This window comes from Falco naumanni, chromosome 3 (genome assembly GCF_017639655.2).
Source record: "Falco naumanni isolate bFalNau1 chromosome 3, bFalNau1.pat, whole genome shotgun sequence".
In the NCBI taxonomy this organism is placed as follows: Eukaryota; Metazoa; Chordata; class Aves; order Falconiformes; family Falconidae; genus Falco; species Falco naumanni.
Genome location: NC_054056.1, coordinates 62,774,226 through 62,799,878, shown reverse-complemented (window position 1 = coordinate 62,799,878; position 25,653 = coordinate 62,774,226). Strand labels below are relative to the sequence as shown.

General features: G+C 40.4%; 1 protein-coding gene across 1 annotated transcript in view; it reads right to left on the bottom strand.

Annotated features, from left to right (window-relative positions):
* Window positions 1–25,184, bottom strand: part of DLGAP1 (DLG associated protein 1) — a 430,938-nt gene extending 405,754 nt beyond the window's left edge. Inside the window, exon 1 of the mRNA XM_040588005.1 lies at window positions 24,910–25,184. The gene's annotated coding sequence lies outside the window, so the exon portion shown is untranslated. The remainder of the gene's footprint in view (window positions 1–24,909) is intronic.
* Window positions 25,185–25,653: the final 469 nt, after the last annotated feature.

Below are 25,653 nucleotides of genomic sequence, written 5' to 3'. Positions count from 1 at the left end.
TTTACTGATTATTTTTTAACGGTAGAGTTTATCTGACAACATCTGCCTTTGCCAAGTCCATATAAAATTCCATGCAACTTTTTATTTACCTCCACATTTTTAATTGTTCTCTCCAGCAATATTTTTATCTAAGTAGTTACAGACTGTTAAGTCAAAATAAAGGTCTTGCAGTTACTCATATTACTGAAGTATAAAAAAGTCTATACACATATATATATAAAAAGGGGAAAAGTATCAGCAGCCATTCCACAACTCTTGTAAGATATCACTCTAACTGATAGACATTGACATACATCTTGTAGTCACTAACATTTTTATCGCTGTTATGCCTCACCTTTGCTCTCATAGCCAGCTGTATCATCCTTATTGATAAAAGAAACAGAATGTTAATAAACCCTTCGGTCTACACCTAAACCTCTGTAATGAAATTTCTGTTTAGTCCTCCTTCACTATTTCTCACTCCTTTTTTCCTTCTGTACCTTTGGCTGAAGAGCGGTTTGTTAAAATATCTATGATATCTAACTAGCCCTTGCTTTTAGCAGTTTTCATTCTATCCTTTAATGGTTTTCTTTATTGATTAGCCAAGAAGGAATAGAGCAGACACCCGAATTCCAAATGATTTCCGGAGGATGATCATCTCAGCCAGTTACATCAAGGAACACCTCTAACACATTTTTTCTTGTGCCACTAGTTTTAGATAAATTTTTCCATGGTAAAAGTAACAATGTTCCTCTCCCACACAGCATGCTGAATTTTTCTGTACAGCAACTTCCTCATGTGCTTTTCCTAGTTCTTCTAAATTTGCTATTTTGAAACTGAAGACTGAAACATATTACTAATACACTTTCATTTATGCTTCTATTTAAGTCAAATGGATCAGCTTGTGAACACAATTCAAGGTGGTTTTTACAACTTTTTTTTTAAAAAATAGAATTAATATCTGTAGTAATCACAACTTACCAATTATAGAGCAAAGCATTTAAGACTGTAATATTGATAAAAGTATTTGTTTCCCAATCTCCACCTTGAATTTCTGCAAGTGAGTTTTATCTTTGCTCATAACACTACAGGAGTCTCTATCCACACTGTCTCTGGAGTATACAGGTAGGTCTCTCTTCAGCAACCAACACAGTTTCTTATATCATCCTTCCCCAAAGGATTTTGATCTAACAGCATCTTTTTACCTATGCTACTGCTTCTTGCAAGTGTATAGCATGATTAATTAGACATGTTCTCTTTAAGGAGCTGTCAGTACATTTAATGAAGATACTGCATTTTATTGCCATGGGCAAAAAGAAAATTTAGGTATGCAAAAGGCTACAGATGTAGTATCTAGAAAAAATTGTTATTAGCAGGTGCTATGGTTCAGGCAATTAAAAATAGTTATTGATATGATTAACTCTATAATAATAATAGTAATAAAAAATATAAATGCACTCCAGCATCCAATAAAATGTTTTTTCACCTTAAATAAGGAGGGTATACTTGACCTCCCAACTTCATTTATCCATATTACAATTGTTTGCCAATATCTCTTTGGTACCTTAAAAAAACCCACAGATCCAAGACCTTGAAGTGGTTTTATACAGTGCAGCAGTGTATCCATAAACTATTAATACTTCTAAGGGCACGTGAATAAAATGCTAATTACTACTGTCCCATATGATACGTGTAAGAAACATCTCTTAATTAGAATTAATGATAGGGACAAAGAGGAGACCATACACCTTATAAATTGTCATATTCTTTCCTCCTCCACAAAAGAAATTATTGCTAAAGCAACTTTTCAAGGCTGTACTGTTTCCTTTACAATGAATATAATTTATTTATTGCTATTTGTCAAAGCACTCTTTATGAAAATATTCACGAAATATAGGGAATATAAGACCACAGAACTGTAAAATAAGCAAACAAAACAAAAAAAACAAGCAAACAAAACTTGCACCTTCCTTCTCAAAGACAGCCACTAAAAAAACAAACATTAGATTGATTTATAGTTTGAATTTATTCAGAAAAGAAAAAATAAATAAGAGTGGTCAAGTAATAAACCTAAGCAGGAAAAGGGAATCAGGAAATAAAAGTTAGGACCTTCTATTACAATATGATATGCTTTAGACACAGTTCCTTTGGATTTTTCTTTTCTTTAAAGATACATTGGTAAGTAGAGTTCTCAAAGCATATATTTCACTGGGGTAAGGAAAATTGTATTTTTCTTACTTTGCTTCCCTTACCTATACATTCAATTAGACAGTTACTAAACTAGTTACTTAAAAAACCCCTTGCAGATCTGCATGATCAAACCCTTCAGTGAAGCTACTATGGTCAGTCACAAATTACTTAATATATCTGGAGTATAAAACATTATAACATGAAATATCACACTTTAAAAAAAACAACCTAGAACACAATTCTAGATATTTCCCTCTTCAAAAACAAACAAAACCAATAGAATAAGCCTATTACACTGTTGTGAAGTAGTTGCCTCTACAACTGTAGTCACCAAAACTTGATATGTTATAAAATGTTGAGCCATTTGCTTTGTTTTAATAAATATTCTTTTCCATTTGTAATCGTAACTAGGAGTATTACCAAGAAAGTAAAATTCTAGCATAAGCATGGCTTGCAAATTCACATGAAAATTCATTTTTTATTTTTTTAGACCTCTTCAGAGGTCAACAGTATTGAGATCAGGAACAATGTTAACTAATGAGATCAGATGTGCACATGACTTCATCTTGTTTAGCTTCTCAGAGGACAATAATAGCATCCTGGTTTCAGCTGGGATGGAGTTAATTATCTTCTTAGGAGCTAGTGCAGTGCTGTGTTTTGGGTTTGATGGGAGACTTTTCAGTTCCTCAGGCCTTGCTAGAAAAAAGACTGGAGGGGCACAAGGAGTGGGGAGGGGACACAGCCAGGACAGCTGCCCCGAACTAGCCAAAGTGGTATTCTGTACCATGGGACATCATGGCTGGTGTACATATACCTGGGGGGTGGCCGGGATGGGCAGATCATTGTCCGGGGACTGCCTGGGCACCAGTCGGTGGGCGGTGAGCAGTGGCATTGTGCTCCACAGATTTCTTTCTTCCTTTCCCACTGGATTTTATCCTTTCCTTCCCCTTTTTCATTATTAACTGTTATTGTCATCATTGTTACACTGTTCTTTCAGTTTTATTCTATTTCAATTATTAAATTCTTCTTATCTCAACCCTCAAGTCTTACACTCCAACTCTCCTCCCCGTCCCTGTGGGGTGAGGAGGGAGTGAGTGAGCGGCTGTGTGGTACTTAATTACCAGCCGGGGTTAAATCATGACAAATAGGTTTCCTTGAACCCATGCTATATACAGTCTGATCAAACATACATATTCAAGTCTAAGTTCCTGGTTGGTTCACTAAGATTTCAGGAGTTCATTAACAAACTCCAGGCAAAATTTACCACTGTTCGTAACAGTCTTTCAGACAGCTCTAACATGGCTATAACAGACCAAAATAGCTGTCCCCAAATTTAGAATCTGCCTATGAAAAAGTTAGCGTTCCCAAGGAGTTACGCCTGTAATATGGTTTATGAAATTTTTTGTTTGTACTGTCCAGATTCAGAACCAGACAATGTAGAAAATGAAGCTTTTGGCACAAGTGGTGGTGGTGGTGGTGGAGCTTTACATTCACTGTCTTGTCTCTGTTTTATTGAGCAACATGGTTTAATTTTGCTTTAAGTAAATATTGAAGTAGATGGTCCTTCAGTCAACAGAAACTTCTCATGTCCATACATTTTGATGCATGTCTCTGTTACTGCATGAAGTCATATGTGGTTATTATCCAAAAGGGAGTGGAGATTTCTGGTTCAGCAGCTCATAAAGACCTTTAGGGAGCAGTTTCTTTAGCACAAAAACATATTAAGCCAAATTCTGCTAGTTACATGGGGCAGGAAGCCAAACTTCACCAACTTTCTAATAATCGGGTCTTTACAAGACTGCTGCAGGCTATTGCTATACACAAAACTTATCAAGAAAATGTGTCCCCCTAGAAGACACCACCTAGTATTCACTAAGCAACACAGACAGACTAGCATGAAATACAGAAGAATCTTAGGTGAACTTAGTTAACCTTTGTGAACACTAATCAGACAAAAAATCTGTGGTGTTTTGTGTAACAGAAGACCGGCTCCTGTCGAAGTGAGATGGGGAAGTAAGTTTGTTCTTACACCTCTAAGTCCTAGCCTGCATGGAGGTCATTGATGACCTGAGTCTTATACTAACCAAAGAGCTCCACAACTTTCCTTATATCTCTTACCTGTAGGACACCTGAGCAGCAGAGAGAAAGACAATATTCAGATGGTTGTCTTGCTAGCCTCCATGGAGAGCCCATGACCACTCTGAAAGGTGTCAATTACATATGTGAAAACATTTGTACAGCATATTGTGGCTAGCAAGGTTTTGGAAAGATAAAATACATTCTAAACACTACCCTAAATAAGCCAAGAAGATAACATTTCAGGGAGTGTAGTTTGAAAGTAATAAAAAAAAAAACCATCATGTACCTTGATTATTAAATATATAATTATGTAAAACACAACTCTGTGTGTCTGTTGTCCAAGTATATACATGTATACTTATCACATATTTTGTTGGATTTTGGTTTTTTTACTCAGTTTTAATTTTACAGGGTAGTGATAATAAAGGGCAAGAGGAATAATGGTTTTCTACAAGAAGGCACCAATATCAATCAGTCTTCAGAGGTGGTACTGCAATGGTATGAATATTAACTAAAAACAGAAAAAAATTACAGAATTACAAGGTATAAAAGAAAGCAGAATATTGCCTCTTTTTTTCTCTCCTCCTACTTTAAAATGGAGATGGATTTATTAGCTATGTTATCCCTGAGCACCACCACAGAAATATATGCAGTTGCATGAAAACTCAATTTATTTTATGATCCACTGTAAACCCAAAGTAACACAGGTCTACAGATACTGAGACAGCATGTGTCTATCTGTATGCAGATTTTGTAACTTTTATTTATGTACAAATACACAAATCTGCAACATAAACTGGTTACAAAATTCATACTTCATTTTGTTCATTATAAAATTTCATATAGTCTAATAATGAGTGAATTTAGAGTCACTAAAATCAGAAAAAAGGCACCAAGTTACTTAGTGCATGTGCATTTTGAGTCACATACTATTGTCCTTATTTTAAAATCATTACCTATTTGTGTATCTGCATGCAGCCTAAGCCCAGCTCTCCCTTCCCAAATGAGCAGCGTACCTGAGACTAGCTCCCATTCTGACCTTTCATTCACTAATTCACAAGATAAACTGGGCTCCTCTTGCCACCTCTGATGAGGAAACCTTTTGGGACTATGCCTCAGGAGTAAGACATCAAAATCTTCCCACTGGGAGTGAAAGAAAGGAGAACTAATGAACTTCTGGCTACCAAATACAATGCTTCCAATGCAAGATCCTCTGGCCACAGTGGCCTGCAACGAAAGTGATATTGTTCTGGTGTACTTTAATCTAGGTCACAGCCGACAACACAAATCTATGTTACCAAGTCTAAAAAGTCATCAGATGCAAACCACATCAACAACACAATTATTTGCAACAGTCAAATGCTTTATAAAAGAAACTGTCACATGTTTGAAAACATACAGTTGTAGGAAAAAAAAGTATTTTCTTGCTGTGATTCTGCACACAGCAGATTTAAACCCCAAGCAATTCTTCTTGAAGCATTCCTGTAAAAAGGTCTACAGAAACAAATGCAAGATATAATCACTTCAAATGGCAGTTTGGATGACAAGTTGGGATCCATTGAATTTCAGCAAATCTCTGAGGTTTTTGTATACCAATTTTTCCTCAAGCCTTATCATTACACAGCTACTGTAATAATAAACTGTAATAAACCATTTGCCTACACTAGTTCCAAATGCATTTTTTCCTGTCTTATCACTTGTCTAAAAAGGATCTGAAAATAGGTCATAATTTCTATGCAGTTGTTTAATATGCAGGAATTTTCACCCAATATTTTTGCAGAAGTCTACCGTAACTACACAAGTGACACAGGATTATTAAATATTCAAAGTTTATTTTTATATAAAATGATCAGTGTTTATGGTCCTTAATGAGATGTCATTCTGAAAGAACAATAGTTTCAATGCACAAAGGAACCACCTAAATGATCACAGAGGTACTTGATTTGGGTCTGTTTGAAACCCATGTTAGGGTCTGTCAAAATACATTAATTTTATATTAACTGCTGAAGCTTAAAATCCATTTATTCTCAGCAAAAAAGTTGTTTAATCTCTTCAAAATCAATTCATAGCCAAATAATACTCTTAAAATACGAGGTTATTAATGCACCATTTTTAACATCAAGGAAAACAAAGAATACTGATCTTCTGTTGCAGTGTGCCACACCCACAGTTAATAAAAACAGACAAACTAAGAGGTAACCCCTGAGCTCTGTAGAAAACAAGTAAGCCACAAATAAATGACACATTACGAAGCTGTAATTAACTGGACAGGAACTGGTTCTTCTTTAGAACATCCATTTCAATCATATCAGGTGTGTTTAATGGGTTGTCTGCCACAGGAGCAAAATGCCCATCTCTTCTTCTGCACTGCAGAAAATAAAAATGCAAGTAAAGCCTAAACAATAAGACCTAATTTAATCTTCTCTCTGAGGGACAGCAATACCTCCCAAATTGTCAGCTAAGCAGAAGCATTCTTTCTGAAGCTATTACCTCTAAGATGTGGTACTAATGCAAAATAAAGAGATAAGTATTAAAAATATCCATAAGCACAGTTTCCCATACACAACATGCAAGGTTCCAGAGCTATATTCAACTGAGAACACAGGAAATATAATCTTATAGATAACACTAATAGCCCAGACACTAAAATACAAAGACTGTATTTTGTATATGTCAAGGTGTCACCATGGCAATAGTGTTTTAATTGTGAACACGATTTGAGAAATATGGTGATACTGAAGATTAATAACATTTTTATATTTCAGATGGGAAGGAGAAGCGAGTTTATTATTAGCAACAGAATAAACTGTACTCTCTAGCAAGATGCCTCTAAAATGTGAGCAACGTACATAATTTTTGAACAATGAATCCAATGGAAAAAGAGAAGTTAATAAAAAAAAGTAAATGTATATTCTGTTTGGGTGAACAAAATCTTTGTATAGCATTACTCACCCTATATAAAGAAGCTGGTTCTCTATTACATTTGATTTCCTTGTATTGAGGAGCAAAGATCTGATCAAATCAAGTTAATGAATGCTTCTGTCCAACTACTAACAATGATTAAAGAAAAAGGAGAACTTCAAATTCTTTAAGACCATTTCAAGCAGATTGCAAGTACATATTTATTAGGACAAAAATACTGAAAATTAACTAAATGTTATAAAAGACATTTTAAACTGGGAAAATGTGGAAATATATCAGGAGATGAAGTTACTGCTACAGCCTTAAGACAGTGCTGTTTTACAAGCACTACAGTTCTAGTGGGAGTTAATACAAAAAGATTATCTTTCTGCATCAAAACCTAAAAACTAGAAGCTGCAATATCACCCTGTGATGAATGTTTTCACCATATTCAAGTCCAGCGTATCTCACAGCACCTGGAAACACTTCAGTTGCTTCTTGACCATTTTAGGCACTATCACAGTCTCTCCAATCCAATTCCACCAAGAAACAGCAGTATTTAGTAACATTTATCACCTTTCTTTTAAAAACAGAATCCATCCACTGAATCCTCTCTCGAATTACAAATGCTTCTTGTCACAAGCTCAGTTTATTCTTAATGGTGTGAAAACACCTAGTATAGTTTCCTCCTGGTATCTCATGGAGTATAACTTGTACATGTCATGTCTAAAGCATCAACTCCTCTGTTGTCAGGAATACGTACCGGGATATGCAACTGAACACATCAGTTGATTTCTCAGGTCATCTTCACCTTTCTGACTAAGAGCCCTTTTCAAAACAGCTAATTTAGCGTCTCCCAGAACAATCCTAATTAACTGCTTTTGTGTTAGGGTTTCCGTCTCTTGGTTCACCACCATAAAAAGCTTTTGTATCAAAAGTCCTGGTAAGTCCTGCTAACAATAATCCAAAACCATTTGCTCTCCCTGGCCATGTTCCTCCTCCTGCCATATATATCAAAGCACTTTTTCAGCAGTATCTCTGGATTCAAGTTTCTCGTGAGTAGTTAGCACCATTCACTCCTGAATGACGGACTCTGTAGAATGTCCCCAAAACCAGCTCCACATAAGTGGCAGAAACACTCTGCACACCACTGAGTCATGCCGCCATCCTTGATACCCTACCAAGGGGTTCCCGGTAAAACAATGTCTCCTATCAACAGCAAATCCACCTTAAATGGTAATTACCCACATCTTTTCAGTCCCAGCTACTGCCACAGACAGCCTAGATCTTGGATCTGATTTAAACATTCAATTAATCTCGTTCAAATAAAAAATGTGAAATAATCTGAATTACCAACTGTGAAAATGCCCGAGTTGTTCACAGCTCTTAAACTTTGTGAGAAGCGCAGCTGAAATACTTTCTGAACATACGAGTTTTAAAAAAAGTTTTGCTTAAGTTAAATTCTTAAAAATATCCCACTGAAAAGCTACAGCTCCTATTCTCAAAAATAGGTTATTCTGGCTTGAAAGCTATGAAAATCATCAGAAGGCAGCCTTATAAAACTGCCATTTCATCTCATCCAACAGGATTATGTTAGAAGCTGTAAGAAAATTCCTCTTTGTGCCCCAGTCCCGCAGAACATGCTCCCCCAGCATCAACCACCAAACGCATCGCAATCTGCAAGTGAGCAAGAGACTTTTGTCATTGGTTACTGCTGTTCAGTGGGGCACAATGGCATAAATGCTAAAAATGAGATAAGAATACACTGTTTCTGGTACCTTCTATCCTCCATCTATGCTTTACAGAAAGTGTGGAGAAGGCGGCAGAGGTAGCATTCACCATAATGCAGAAAAAGGGGAGAAAGTGTGGTGCACACAGAAGGAACATGAGTCAAGACAAGGAGACAAAGTAGTCAGGCTAGGGGAGACAGATGAGACAGGGGCAGGGCGAGATGCAGTCACTGAAGTATGTTTTATTCTAGAACTTGGCATGGAGCCCAGAAAACTGAAGCCTCAAAACCCTCCTCTGCTGTCAGCTAATTTTTACAAAAGCTAATTGCAAAGCTCTTCTCTCAGATATGCAGCTGGACACAGAAGGGGTAACAGTCCTCTACAACTGTTCCAACAGGAAGACTGCTTTGCACTACAGTTCTTCACTTCTTGGGATACCTATATGATACTATTAAACAGAAAAGGAATTGTGTTTTGTTAAAAAACCACAATATTTAATACCATAAAAAAATTTCAAGATTAAATATGTTGGAAAAATAACTTAACTCAGTGAAGAATAAATTAAACACTCAAATACTGGTATTGTTCCTGTAAATGCTATAGCATGCACACACACAACTGGCACACATCTCTTTTCCTTTGCAGCCATGGGTAATTAACACATGGCCCACATAAACATGTATGCCAGCATTAATTAAGTTCCCTTTCTTCAACTGTGAAAGAAAACTTCATTCTTGTTCTGTGAGACATGGTTTCAGCCATATGTAAAGGTTACAATACACAGAAAACAGTCTTCTGAGCTACTGTGAATAGAAAACAATGCAAAGGGGGGCTGGGGGAAGGAGAGCTTGGTCAGATGTGCATCCAGGCAGTCCCACATATTAGCTCAGGGATTCTGAGTATTAATTGCACACATCTCTACAACACCTGTTATTCTAAGGAAATGTTTTTAACCTCCAGAAGTCAAAGATGTTGTCCTAGTTTCAACTGGGACAGAGTTAATTTTCTTCTTAGTAGCTAGTGCAGTGCTGGGCTTTGGATTTGGTGTGAGAGTAATGTTGATAGGACACTGATGTTTTTAGTTGGTGCTGGGTAATGTTTATAGTAAATCAAGGACTTCCCAGTTTCTCAGGCCCTGCCAGCGAGAGGGCTGGAGGAGCACTGGAAACTGGGAGGGAACACAGCCAGGACAACTGACCTGAACTAGCCAAACCATGGGACATCATGCTGAGTATTATAAGCTGAGGGAAGAAGAAGGAAAGGGGGGACATTCAGCATCATGTTTTTTGTCTTCCCAAGTAACCATCACATGAGATGGAGCCTGCTTTTCTGGACATGGCTGAACACCTGTCTGCCGACTGGAAGTGATGAATGAATTCCTTGTTCTTCCTTGCTTGCGTGTGCAGCTTTTGCTTTACCTATTAAACTGTCTTTATCTCAACCCACGAGTTTTCTTGCTTTTACTCTTCAGATCCTCTCCCCCAGTCCACTGTGGGGGGAGTCAGAGAGTCGCTGGGTGGTGCTTAGTCGCTGGCCAGGGTTAAACCATGACAGATGTACATTTTCCATCATAGTTCTCTGAAGTTACTGTATTTCCTGGTTTGTATTTATTCACCATTAGTAAATCAGAATTTTTCCCACGCATTGTATTTCATAAATAATAAAGTTACTCCCTGCAAGTGCAACCTAGTGAATGTCAAAGTTGATGCTGAAATGTTAAACAAAGGAAGAGACAGGCATTGACCCACAAAGCAGATGTGTAGCACCATTTAACAGGCTTATGGACAAAATGTATTTCTGAAATATTACTGCATGCATCTGCATAAATCTGACTGTTGATGGGAACCAAAGCTGACAAAGGTTTAACAACATAAAAATGCATCTGTGATGTGGTGAAAGTGACAGCCCGTCAGTGTACAATTATCATATATTACTAATGGAATACTAATCAAACATTAATTACTCTAATTATAAAAACTTGTCTTGAAAGGCAGTCCAAATTTTCACCTCTGGAACTGTAATTGACACACAAATGAATTTGACAGTCTTAATGAGTATAAATCCTTAGTGGGAGAAACAGTATCTTAATCTTGCAGCATTTAGGTTAACAGCCAGTTTCCACTCTCTATGGGTAAAATTCAAGTCAGCTTAGATGGTCTTATGCACTACAACCTCTGATAAGCACTAAACGTATCTAACATGAGACAAAGATAATACATATGCTATGTGCAGGTTTACTGAGTGGAGATTAAGTTTTTCTTTGAAAGAAACCTGGAATATCTGTCTGTAATGTACAAAGTTAAGCCTGAAGTGGGATTTCAGTTATTCATGGGCACACACACACTTTTGAACCTGTGTAACTGTTTTTGTTGCTTCAAAAGTATCTTTTTTGTGCACATACAGTGTTAAAAAACCCACAAATATTAACCAAATACAAAGGAGACCAGGTAGCAGTATAAAGTCTGCCTTTTAGGTGATAATGTTTTGAAGTGCCAATAACCCAGCAGGTCTCATTAAAAAAAAAAAAAAAAAAAAAGAGGTTCAATCTTTCTGCATGTGTATTGACACAACCCAATGCCTGCTTAAGGCAGTGATAGACAGCATGAGCCACAGGTTTCAGTGAGTAACAGATCAGGCTCCTATGGATTATCCTAGCTATGCTAAACCATGAGACATTCTTTTCAGCAACTACAAAAAATGTGCATGTGTTAGAGGCTCCAGCAGGCTATGCTGGCTTATGGACATGTTTCTTTTTACACACCTTGCTGAAGATACTGAAATCTGGACCCATTTATGTCACAAAGACTTCTGCTATTTATTTCAAAGGGTGTTCTGATTTTATCTGATGTAAAATCATTGGATCATTGAATATCTCAAGCTGGACAGGACCCATATGGATCATAGAGTCCAACTCCCTGATCCTTGCAGGACTACCTAAAACTAAATCATATGAGTAAGAGCATCGTCCAGATGCTCCTTGAACTCTGACAGGCACAAAAGATACCACCCTACCACTAACAAACTTATAATACTGTTTGACCTTACAGGATACTTGGAAAAGTTTATATAAATAAATTGAAATTCAGACTGTTGACAAAATAGAATGGATAATTAATTGTAATTTTAGAACGATGAGCATAGTTTAATCTGTTTTGAATTCATCTGCCAGATAATTACTTAGGGATTATGAAGAGTGTTATGATTTGTTTAGCACTGTAATTTTTTTATGTTACTGTTTCAAATTACTGCATTACTTTCACTTATATTATCAGATATGGTCTGAAAGTGTAGGAAAGGTCTATTTATCACCTCTGAAATAGGAAATTAATTTGGAACTGATACCATAAATAGAAGTCTAAATATTTTAAACTCCAAAATCATAACTTTAAATTGTTTAATCTTTGTCCTTGGTTATACATCTTCATTATTTTATGATAAAAATCATTCAAACTATGTGTTCACTTGTAACTAAGGTGGTAAAGAAAACTCTGAAATTATCTGTAGTACTCCAGGTTGATGTGATTTTCTGTTGTTCAAAACAGTATTTTTTGTATGAAATCATTTCCTCTTGCTAAACACAGAATCCTCTCAAATTCATTACCTTGACAACAACATCCTAGCAAATAAAGTGACCATGTTTTTACCACATCAGGGGTGGCAATATTGTAATAGCCAATGAGGAAGAGACAATGAACACATCTCATCTATTACCGTGGCCAGTACTACACAAATGATTTGCCAGTTCTGATATTTATGGCGCAAGACATTTCTTCCACACATTATGCTCTTGCTTTATCCACAGACTACTCTGAGGCTTAACATCATATGTATTAACTCTTAAGTCCTAAAATTTAAATTCATTCCCTAATTGGCTATGGAAAATGTTGTAACTGGCGACATCAGATTTTTTGTTGGTTTGTTGGTTTTTTTTTTTTAATTTTCCCCTCCAGTTTTATATTCCACTATCCAAATGATAAACTTGTACCACTCTCGTCTTCAAAAAAAGTCTGAGGTGAGGTAAAATTTAAAAATCTCTAAATATGAAAGATGAAAAATGGTGATTTCATAACAAAACCAGGTTTTCATTTGGATATACGTATTTACATTTATACATACTTGAAGCCAGCATTGTCAGATCCATTCCTGCTTTCATCCCACTTACCTCCCTGTAAACTCACCAGCCACAAAACCAGTCTTCTGCATTTTGCATCTACTGAGATAAACTCTACTGCAAATACATTTCTGCTTCCTGTTAATGCTATCCAGTCAGTGCACAGAAGGGCACGAAATCTGGTCTATTTTGATAAAATATATGGGTTTAAGTATTTTTTAATAGAGTATTTTCTTCAGTATGTCTTTGCTTTAATTTCACATTTATTTATTAGGCACAAGCAGAATTACTTATAACAGTTATTCAGTAATGCATGACTAATTTCACCCTACTTTCAAAAAGCATTTGACCTAGCAATAAATACAACAAAATTAATCCTACTTCTTAAAATATCTCCATGCAAACTCTAAAAAAATGCTTAACAAAATAACTGTTAATATTACCTTTGCCACACTTAATTTTCCAGCACATACACAAATAGATCCAGAGAGACTCCAAATAATTAATTTACTTACTTTAGCCAGTGTATTGTAAAGATAATAATGAAATCTATTAAGAAAGGACTACATTATTAGGTTCCATAAAATTGTGGGCAACAATCCATGACTAATCCGCAAATTCAAAGGGGGAAGCGAAATTAATTTTTTTCTTTATTTATCTATTTTAAACAGATAAGATGTGCAGCGGAGACGCTGATCAACATATTTAAACATTTTCTTTCTAATACTATGGCTTAACTTTTTCTCCCACAGACACAGCAGGCAGCTTACCTTAGACAAATTCATATTAGAGATAAACAAACTGGAAAGTGACTAAGCACACAAGTTTCAGTATCTACTGTCAGAAGGGCCCTGTTTATGCTACAGGATGATTTGCCATTGAAATTCAATTGGATCAAGAACTGTTCTCTTAGCTGTTGAACTGGAGGTCATCTGGAAACATGTGGAGGTAAAGAAAGTCATCAGGAGTAGTCGACATGGATTCACCAAGGGGAAATCATGCCTGACCAACCTGATGGCCTTGCATGATGGAATGGCTGGCTGGGTAGATGAGGGCAGAGTGGTGGACGTTGCCCACGTTGACCGCAGCAAGGCTTCTGACACTGTCTCCCATAACAGCCCCGGAGGTCAGCTCAGGCCGTGCGGGCTGGATGAGGGGACAGTGAGGCGGATCGAGAGCTGGCTGATGGCAGAGCTCAGGGGCTGTGACCAGCAGCGCAGAGCCCAGCTGGAGGCCTGTAGCTGGCGGGTTCCCCAGGGCTCAGCGCTGGGCCCAGCCCTGTCCAACGGGCTCACCAGCGCCCTGGGTGAAGGGGCAGAGCCCTCAGCAAGGCTGGCGGTGACACAGCCCCGGCAGGAGCGGCTGGTACCCCAGCGGCTGCGCTGCCCTTCAGCGAGGCCTGGGCAGGCTGGAGAGCTGGGCGGGGGGGGACCGAATGCAGTTCAGCAAAGGGGGTGCCATGGGGGCCTGGGGGGCATCGGGAGGAACGTGGCCAGCAGGTGGGGGGAGGTGATCCTGCCCCTCTGCTCTGCCCTGCTGAGGCCGCACCTGGAGCGCTGTGTCCAGTGCTGGGCTCCCCAGTTCAGGAGAGACAGGGAACCGCTGGGGAGCACCCAGCGGAGGGCTGTGAAGGGGATGATGAGGGGACTGGAGCATCTCTCTTAATAAGAAGGAAGGCTGAGAGAGCTGAGCCTGGAAAAGACGGAGAGGGGATCTCATCAATGCACACAAATAGCTCAGGGTTAAGTGTCAAGAGGACGGGGCCAGGCTCTTTTCAGAGGTGCCCAGCAACAGGACAAGGGGCAACGGGCACAAACTGCAGCACAGGCAGCTCCATCTGAATATGAGGAAGGACTTCTTTACCCTGAAGGTGACAGAGCAGTGGCACAGGCTGCCCAGAGAGGCTGTGGAGTCTCCTTCTCTGGAGACATTCAAAACCTGCCTGGACACGATCCTGTGCAACCTGCTGTAGGTGACCCTGCTTTAGCAGGGGGTTGGGCTAGGTGATCTCTAGAGGTTCCTTCCAACCCTGATAATTCTGTGAATCTGAGAAATGCTATCTGATGATTGTTTAAATAGTGTGTGCTGATTTACTTTTTTCCCAAGAAAAAATACATATAAATAAATACATCTTATTCTGAATACATCTTATTCTGTAAAATTTCAAGTGTCTCAGTATCATACAAAGTATGCATTCAGCTTTGAGTAATAACTTACTACACAAATGTAAAGCAATTTATTTGCATCCACTAAAATAGAATGAATCATATCCATGATACCAAATTGCAGTAATAAATTGCTGAGTTCTGCTAGTGGTGGAAGAAGCTTTATCATATTAGATTTTATGGTACATCTCTATTATAGTCATCTTTTATTTATTTATTCAGCCATACATCATGGTATACTAAATAACATATTGGCTCTTTACAATCTGTGGAGGGCACACATCTGCCTAGATCAAACTGTTAAAATACTTTTTCCTTTACCATAAGTAAGGGGTGTTTACTATAATAAAAAATATGAGTGCAATGTAACCGTGCTGCTGGTATCCAAAAATTTGGTACAGTCACCGTGACTATGTAGAAAAACTGTCTAATATTACACCCACTGAGTGACTTATTCTTGAGAAGTGGACTTGTGACTAACTGAGTCTACCACATGTATGCAGCTAAGCAAGCGTGCGCCGTAGGTCTGACATAGGGTTTGTGAAATTTGTTACCCATTTGACCTAGCTGGTCTATAAATTCATGTTCTCAAGGTCACCTGATGGCAATAACTAAAGTGGCACTGAGCCGTGAGGTGCAAGTGAAGTGTGTGTTTGCTGCCTTCAAAACCTTCCAGAAAGGCAATTCATGGTTCCTCCTCAAGGTCCTCATTGCTTCCACCAGAAAAACAAGAAAACCTCTTTAAGGTATGCATGTGCCTGAACAGCTAATCTCAGCTTCTCTCAGGCCTCCTCTACAACACGGAAGAGTAGGGAGAGATGAACATCAAGAATAAGGCAGTTTAAAGGGAACTCACTCTCTGACTTTTATTCTCCCTGCAGTTGAGGAAAAAAAAATCCCCCATCAGAATACCAGTCCTGACTTAAACCTAAATTCAAAGCACATCTAAGCCTGAAGAGGTACCCCATCTTTATCAAGCAAATTGCAACATCACCAGCAGCTGCCATGAACTAGATATGGAAGGAAAGACGAGTACAGCAGCAGGTTTTGGTTAGACTAAATGTTGAGAGAAAATCAACAGACACATCTGAAATAATTTATATTCTACAATAACACAAGGCTGTTATGTACACACAGTATTGGAGTCAACAGTATGTTCATTTTTTGATACAAAGCAGTAGAAAACCCAAATCAAACTAAACCCAAATGCTCAAAACCAGGATAGTGCTTTGTTCAGCAGTTGTTTAAACCAATGTCTAAATCAGCTGCAAGGACACTGTATGCTGAGCCCCTGTAGGGTGAAGGAAGCCAGAAAGGCTAAACTAGTTCTGGCAGACCCATCAAATAATTAATTAATTATACCACAAATAATTAATTAATGATCCCAGTTTTGTATAAAAACAAAGAAGAATCACAGTCGAACAAAGTAAAATTCCACATCCAATTTATTAATTGGTAAACTCAACTGTAAATTGAGTTGTAAATTGTAAATAAATAAAGTAAAATAAAATACTGGGCTTTTTTGTAATAATCTCAGGTTCAAGCATTGTTTCTTGCATCAAGGACGTATGTCACACAGAGATAACTGGGAGCTGCACACAGATCATTGGTGGGATTTGTTCTAAATGATGTACTGTATTAAACATGAAAATGAACTTTAGTTTGACATCACTACAGATTAATAATACTAAAGCTTTTAAGAGATCCAATTTCCATTTGTGGACTTTCCTACATATTAGTTTCTCTGTTCTTAGAGACTGTAAGTCCTTGGGAAAATGGTCTAATTATTTTTGGTCCTATAGCAGTTCAGGAAGCAAGTTACAGATAAGCTGAATAGCAAAAAGCAGGTTACAGTGTCTATAGATGTGTGAAGTCTGCCAGAAAATTGATTATTGGACACACAGAATGGAAGTCTTCAATTTTCTTCCCATTCTATGTAAAATTTTCCTTTTAGTTCCAAAAGAAACTGAAATGGGGACCAAGGTGAACCTCCATCTTTCTCTCACGACATGCTCTACTCTGTGTTGTCATGGAGGCACCAGAAATTTAGAATAAAGAAATGTGATGTAATTAATTTCTCCCAGGTCCTGTAGAAATGCTGTGATCCTCGAGTAGTCTCTTTGCAAGTATTTTTTGTCTTCAGAAAGGCTCTACAAGTGTAACACGTGAAAGTATTGCTACTGCATTTCAGCAATTCTTCTTATGAGAAAAACCTCTCATATGGCCCTGACCAACTGGTGCTCAACATTAAAAACCTCTTAAGGCTTTTTACAGGCCAGGCAACCTGCTCCAGCAGTTCACATTCAAAATGCCAGTCAGCATAAAGAGCAAAGGATCAGGTCAAGAACTTTAGTATACTCTCATATTTTGACTTGGTTCTGTCAGCAATGTCCTCTGGAAAGTAATTTAACATAAAAGATTAATTGTTTTGCAGCACGCTGCACTGATTTTAGAAGTACCCTGCATAACATCTGCTTTGTAAATGACCAAAGTACTTGAATACTGCCAACGTTGCTAACTGTGCAAGGCATTTTTCACATGAATTTGTAAAAATGGGAATGGCATTTCCTTATCTTTTGTCTAAATCTACCACTGATAATTACTAAAATCTGGTTTTAGAAATGTGCAAATTATTATCCCTTTTTTTTCTGTCTGTCTGATCCTGATTTCTAAAGTTACCCCATTTTCAGAAAATACATTTTATTTGAAGACAAACAGTGTGCAAGAAGTTAACCATATGTATAGAATAGTAAATGTCCTTTTTATTGAACTCATTAGAATATTTGTGATGTGCAAGTGGTCTCACAGACTTCACGCTGTTGGTTTGCCCCTTGACTGAGAAATTATTAGCATATGACACAGCAAACAAATGATCCTTTCCATGCATAAATACCTTTGCTCATATAGAATTCTGCTATACAACACTCTCTGCAAAATACAGCATGAAGATTCCCAGCGGGTAAATTTATATCATGCTATAGAGGGGTAAAACACCATACAAGTATTCTAGCAGTCAGATCTCACACCATCACAGTATAAGAAACACCACATAGATGTGCATGTTGGGGAAAAAAAAAAAAAAAGATAATTTTTCCATACAAAAATCAACTCACACTTCTACTCAAAGTGAAATGAATACTCTTCAACTACCATGCCACTTCGATTCTGTAAATGACATTACATGGGTATTGAAACAGCTCTACAAAGAATATCATCTTTGAAGTAATTTTTATGAACTAATAAAAAAAAACCAAACGACCCAAACCAAAAAGAAAGTGGAAGAGGTAACCATGGTTTTCATATGAGTAAGTTTGTAATCTTTCAGGAATTAAAAACGTAAATATTTTTTTCTGAGCTAAGAGGACAGCCAACTGGTTTGAATATCATTCAGGAGCCTCTCCTGAATGCAATATCCGTAGCTTTTTTTTTTTTTTTAAGAAAACATCCTGCATTGGCTTTTCTTCCAAGGAAAAGTAAGATCCAAATGTGTGAGAAAAAGGTTTTGTCTTCAGTAATTCTTTGTAATTCTTCTTGAGTTTACTTTATCATGTAGACATCCATATTACACTTTTTTTTAAGAAATCCATCTTTTTCACTAAATATCACAGTGCTTCTCAAATAGATATTGTATCCCTTCTTCTAGGCCCTTTCATTTAATACAGTGATATAAGTAGCATACTTTTCAAAGTACCACTAATCTAGTAATTGCTACAACTCTTTCCCTGTTGCTATTAAATGACACACACCATCTAGGCATTTGGGATGATCTTCCTCAGAAAATCATTTGAATAATCTTCCCAAATATTACATTTTATGGTTGCAAAGTTCTTCCATAAACAGAATTACAGAATCAATATCGATTTTCAATCTAAATTGTTTTGACACGACGATTCTTGCAATACTTCTCTTGTACAAAATAACAGTAAATTCTCCTAATTCTACCTCTTTAATTCCTTGCTGTGGTGATCTTCCCCCTATTTATCCTACTTTGCCATCCCCTTGCCACTAAAAAGCTACATATGGATATCCATAAATATTATTTTTAAAAATGTATATAAACTTGACAATAAGCAGTTCTCAGCAAAGAAGTCTGTTAGAAGGAACAGCTAGGTGTATGATCTCCTATGATATATTTTTACAAAATGGGGTCTGATAATGAATATAGTGACATTCTAAAAGATGGTCACAAAAAAAAAAAACAAAAACCTCCACAACATTATGGATGGAAACCAGATGCAGAGCTGTTGACAACTTTAAAGGACCAAACCACGCCTGAGCGTTATGTCCAATGAGCAGACAGCCAGAAGACACAGACTGAAGGGAACAGGGAATCTCCTTTATTACCCTTGTGAAACATTTGCACCAATGCAGTTCCAGCACCACAAACCCAGAAGCTGCATTCTCCTACAACCAACAAAATGAAGCTTGTCCTATGTGAATGTTATACTGTAAGGACCCAAAAATTCTGCAGGATGGAAAGAGGATGGAGATTCTTGTGTACTTCTGATATCTGTGAGACACCATGTGTCCATGAAACACGCTGATGCTAAATACTTCTGCTAGACAAAAGCAACTGCACAATGCCTGTTGTCCAGTTATTCATGAGTAGATACTGTTGAGACCACTACCAAAATCCCAGAAACCTGGATTTCATCTCCATTTCCCTTTAATTTTTTTCTTCTTTTTTCCGATGACAAGACAAAAGCAAAACACAGGACAGTAGTGAGACACTAATTCTCAATATTGACTTTCAATGTCCGATGCACACTGCTAAAACTGAAGTTACCATGCTGAAGATGAGACTCTAATCACTGTCTCTCACTGTTACTGACCTCAGATCAGGCAGATACATTATCCTGCTCCATCTGCAAAACTAAAGAGACACATGGGAAGAAAGTGTGTACAAGCACAGAATTAGCAACAGAAGTCACTCAGGAAGTTGGCTGGGAAAAAAAAAAAAAGCTCTTTTTTCATTTGAAAAAGTAACTTGGCTACCGTCCTATCAGCATGCCCCTTGAAGTACCTTCAGCAAAGATTTATGCCCAGAACATGAAAGGGACTTTCAAGCATAATTCTTAGAATTTTGGGCGATACTCATCCCCTTATCTTCCCTTTCCCCAAAAGAAAGAAAAACTCAAGGAATCTTTGACTGGATTCAGCACAGGCACTACATCAGCACATCAGGCTATTAAGAAGCTGAAACCTGTAAGCTGCTGCAAGTCAATTCAAGCTACTGCAACCTACATTCAAAATTTGCCCACAAAGCTTAAAAAAGCACCCTCTAGATATGAGATCTTTGGTTATAAGTTGATGCCGCACACTTCTGTCATCTGAACCACAACAACTGAGGTTTGAAACCTGAATCTAGATATCTAGAAGTGTACACTTCCTTCACACAGTAAAACGCCCATTTCTGAAATCCATAGTTTCCTTAGTATGAGAAATCAGAAGATGAAGAATTTCTTCAGCTAATTAAAAGTGACGGTAAAATTTTCAAATGGAGGGAAAGAACTGGGATGAGGGATGCTCACTGAAATGTTACCAATACAAGGACAGGGCATCATGTGGAAAAAGATCAAGCCTCTCATATACGAAGGTTAAAGGAAAAGTTTCAGAGGCAGCTATTCAAAAATAATTCTCATCTAGCAGATGCTGAAGATACACATAAAGTCAAGCTTACTTGGCAAGCCAGATTATGAATGTACCCTCTGCTATCATTATGGTTTCCTGAGCAGATTTTCAAATGACACAGGCAATTCTTTCAGAAACATAGAGATACAGAAAGGTAGAAATACACTGTGTGATTTCAAAGCACTGCAAAGTGTTTCTATAGACAATCTGCCAACAAGACAAGTTAAGAAGGCCAAAGTCAGCAATAACATCTGTCTTCCAATTACAGCGTCACAAATGACATATTGCTCAGTGACAAATGATGACTGCTGTCTTATATTAAAATGGTTGCTCTAGCAGATGTTTTTAAATTATCCCAAGTTATGTCACAGGGAAAGGCAAAAGAACTGGAAATATGCCCAGAGAGACCTGGTGCACCAGCAGCCTAAGGGAGCGATTTAAAAAGCCATTTGATATCCTCTCATGAGATCCTAGCTACAAAAACTGAATACAGAAAGGAAAAGGGGAACAGAAAATCCGCTATATGCCTCTGTGGAAGTTTCAAGTATCTGATTACAGGATCATCTGGAATAAAACCATTCACCTCATCTTAGCTTGGTCAGAGACACAGTCTAGGCAGACAGTCCTTCACAGAAGAGAGGGAAAAAAACCCAAAACCAGCCCCTAGAATTACCACAACAAGCAGTGCTCTATATTACTGCTCTGTGATGACAGAGTCAGGGCAAAATAAACTCTTTTTATCATGAACATCTGCAAACTGCAATCCTAGTATCACATATTACATACTGACTCAAAAAATAAAATTAACCGCTGCTCCCTCATGAGACAAGGTAGCCTGTTTTTACTGCTACAAAATCTCTAGGACACCATGGGAAAACTCAGTCCAAAAAGAGTATAGACAAATAAAAGTGAAAGAGAGAAAGAGAGAAAGTAGATGACCAGCCTTCTGCCTGAAACAGACTAAGGAGTAGGGCTCTGTCAGGTCTTACACACTTAGAACCAAGACAGCTCTTCAAATCAAAAACCTGATGGGGAAAACAACTTATTTCCTGAAACCCCATATTGAAATCATGTAGGTATAGAAACACTGAAATATGTGAGTGGAAGGGAGGATGAGAGCGGGAAGAAACACAGAGTCCGCGCTCAGCTAGTGTAGCATCACTCTCAAGAGCAGCTCTCTGGAAGCATGAGACAACAGTAAAAGCACACTCCAGTAGACAAAATAACCACAAAGAGGTAGGTGCCAAGGAATGCTGCTACAAGTTAAGGAATGGGTAGGCGTCTTGTCTTGACCTATGGTGAGGGAGAAAATCCTTTCTCTCTCGTTACCATGGAGATCCCCTTTTCAAGTTTCTTTGGATGAGATTTATGCACAAGTGCAAAATATCGCATAAGAGGAAAACAAGTATTAATTATGCACCCCTAACAAAAATAGCCTTCTTAAATCTTGAGAGATAATACAACAGAGGCTGTAAAAAATAAGTTTGGTTACAGAGATTAAGGGCTGAATAAACTGTCTCATGTTAAAGTGCCTTGAGCTCTGTCTTCTTAAAATGGCAATACCAGTCTGAGGGTATCGCACCTGTCTATTACAATCTGGGTGAAAATTTGAGTTACTCGATGGCCTGAGACCAGAGTGAAAATTACAACAACAACAACAAAAAATTGCATGGAGGCTGCTTACTACTGTTCCTTGGTGCAGGATTGCTTTTATTTGTTATACTATTTCATTAATTATTCATGCAGTTCTTTTTCTATTTCCAGGTGGCAATATCACTAGCCAGGGCTGCACTGAGATGCACCACCTTTACAGGAAGGACAACATTGCAAAACCTAACACAAACAGATTATAATGATATGCTTGCAAGTTAATTCCACAAGAGACAGAACAGAATGAGCCTTGAATTAAACATGTATATTTAACTACACAGTTCTAGTGAAGGAAAAAAAATATAAAAATAATACTTTATTTTGGGAGTAGATATATATAATGGAACACTATTGTACCCCTTATTTTGAAACTACTTGATTACTTTTCCAATAAACAGGATATTTTGCTCCCATACGCTTTCATTAATTTATGCTAATTGTAATAGTTCTGCAATACACAGTATCAGACAGAGAAGCTGTACAGAGGGAACTGTGTTATTGCCATTAACAATTCCTAATTTTCCTGTAATGGTTACTATCAGCAGTAAATTTATCTATAAATATATATCATTAAGACTTTATGATCCTTTGGATCAGCAGACACCCATCGAATTTGCAACACCTTCCAAGTGAGGCGGAAATACCGTACAGTGTGTACACTGGACCCACACACCAGCAGAATTTAGTGTTGCCTCTTTAAAGGTGAATTAACATTGAAACACAACCCAAGGCAACCGCCTGAGCGTACACCATGCCTACAAGCACACCTACCTTTTATTTATAAGTAGGTTACAAGTTAAACAACGACTTTTTTTTTTTCTTTTTAAATAACTAACTTCATGTGCTGTCCACTACGTTTCCCACTGGTTTTGCTTCTCTTAATATTTCCTCCTTTTTTGTCTTCCCATCTTTAACAGCGTATTTACGTATCCCTGGCAGCTGCAGAAAACAACGTGAATGAAGTGAGACCATCCAAAATCAATCATGCGCGAAACCGGAGAGCTCCCTGTTGAATATTAATTACTCGATAATTTTCCTCCAAGATCAAATAAAACCGTCGACCTCCGCCAGAAGCAAGCACAGTGCGCCAGTCCCCTCGCTGGCATCCTCAGCCGGGTTTAGTAACGGCGGCGACAAGACGGAGGACAAGCCGTAATTACATAACGGACCCCTCCGAACGCCTCGGTTCCCCGGCGGCGGCGGGTGGACAAGCGGCACAGGCCGCCCCGCTCCCGGCTCCGCGCCGCTCCCGCCGCCCGCAGGCCCCCGCTCGGAAAGCGAGGCGCAGCGGCGCGGCGCGGGGAGGCCTGCGCCTCCCGGGATGCGCCGTAACCCCCGCTCCTCTCCGCTCCGGGGACTGCCCCGCAGCTCTTCGCCGCTAAGCGCCCGCACCCGCGTCGCGCCGGGCCCGGGGCCGCCCCGAAGAGGGGGGGCTGCGCCTGGCCGGGGCCCGCCGCCCCCCCGATCCCCCCCTCCGGCGGCGGCGGGGGAGCTTCGTTGCCGAGCGGCCGGGCAGCACAAGCTCCACACCGCCGCCTTCCTCCCTTCCCCTGCCGGCCTGAAACGCCTCCCCCCGCAGCCGCGCCTCCGGGGAAGGGCAGTCGGGATCGGGGTCCGGGCGCGTCCCGCGGGACGCAGGCCGCTCGGCGGGACCTCCCCTCGGCTGCACAGCGCTCCGCACCACAGGGCGTCGTGCGCGGGGGAGGGCAATATTCACCCCGCGCCTCCTGTCCTGCGAGGAGGGACACGGGACAAACTCGGCTCGAACAACGGGCGACAACTAGTTGTGGAGCCCGCGGAGGGCGTCGGCGGGACGCGGGTCGGTGCGGGCAGCCGGCGGGTGCGGGGCCGGGCCCGGGGCGGCGGCTGCCCCCGCCCCGCTCGCTCGGTGCCCGCGGCAGGGCCCCCCCGGGGGGCGGCGGCGGAGGATCGCAATCCTCGGCGGCTGCCGAGACACCCGCGGAGCGGGGATCGCAGCCCCGCAACGCAAGGCCGGCTAGAAATTACTCATTTGAATGATGCAGCAAACGACGGGGAGGGGTGCAGGTGGGGGGTGTTAGCCCTCCCGTTGCCGCGCTCCAGCCCTGATTATAAGGCAGGCTCCCTGCCGAAGCCAAGAGCTCTCTCTTCCGAGCACACAGCAATTAATAGCAACCTTCATCCCGCGAAACCTTCGCTAAGCACTCCCACACGCTCGCAACCCGCGGTGGCAACTGCGAGGAGCACAATAGCGGGAACATCTCTGTCTCGCAGACCCGGGGCGCGGGGGCTGGGGAAGCCAAACCTCTCGCGGCAAATCCCGATCCCCAAGACGAGGAGTCCCGGGAAGCCACGGGGAGCGGCAGCAGCGGCAGCCGCCGGCGCGGCAGGAGGGCAGGCTGCCTGCCTGGCAAGCGGAGGGCGTACGGCGCAGCACGCTGCCAAAACACCATCACCCACCGGTATTGTCAGCAAACAGCACACAAGCATTTACCTTTTTATGCCCGCCGTCCGTCAGTCAAGCATTTGAGGGAGAGAAGGGGAAAGGAAAGGAGAAGAAAGAGACAGAGAAATAGAGAGAGACAGGCGACTGCTAATCCCTGTGTAGAAAGACTTCCAGCAGCAGCAGCAGCAGCAGCATGCGTGTGTGCGTGTGCGTGCCCGGAGTGGAAGCACAGCCCTTCTGGCGATGCACAGGCTCATGCACCGAAGTACTGTCATGTGCGTATCTCGGTGTGTGTACCCATGGAGAAAGAAAAAAAAAGGAAAAAAAAAAAAAAATAGACGGGGGAGACTCGTCAGTCACACGCCTGGCTGTGCATGGATGGGGGGGGGGGGGCAGAGGAGGAGGAGCCCAACGCTCCCCAGCCCAACCACCGGAGGAGCCGCTCGCTACTACGGCGGCCGGGCACCGCAAGCCGCCGGCGTGCTGCCCCTCCGCGCCAGCCCCGCACGCCCGCCCTTCTCCCGCTCCCAAGGACGGGCCTTCGGGAAAGACACACAGCCCCCCTCCAGGGCTTCTGGCCCCAGGGACCCTGCTGCACCCCGCGCTGCCCCAGCCTTGCGGGAACCAGCTGAAACCCCCACCACCGCCCCAGCCCCGGGTTTCTGCCCAAAGCGTGCCGCCCCGGGGAGCGCCCCCGGGCCGCGGGGATGCCCGGCGGGGGACGGGGCTGCGGCGCCTCCCCGGGGGGGCGGGCAGGCCAAGCCGTGCCCACCGGCACCGGCCACGGCCGCC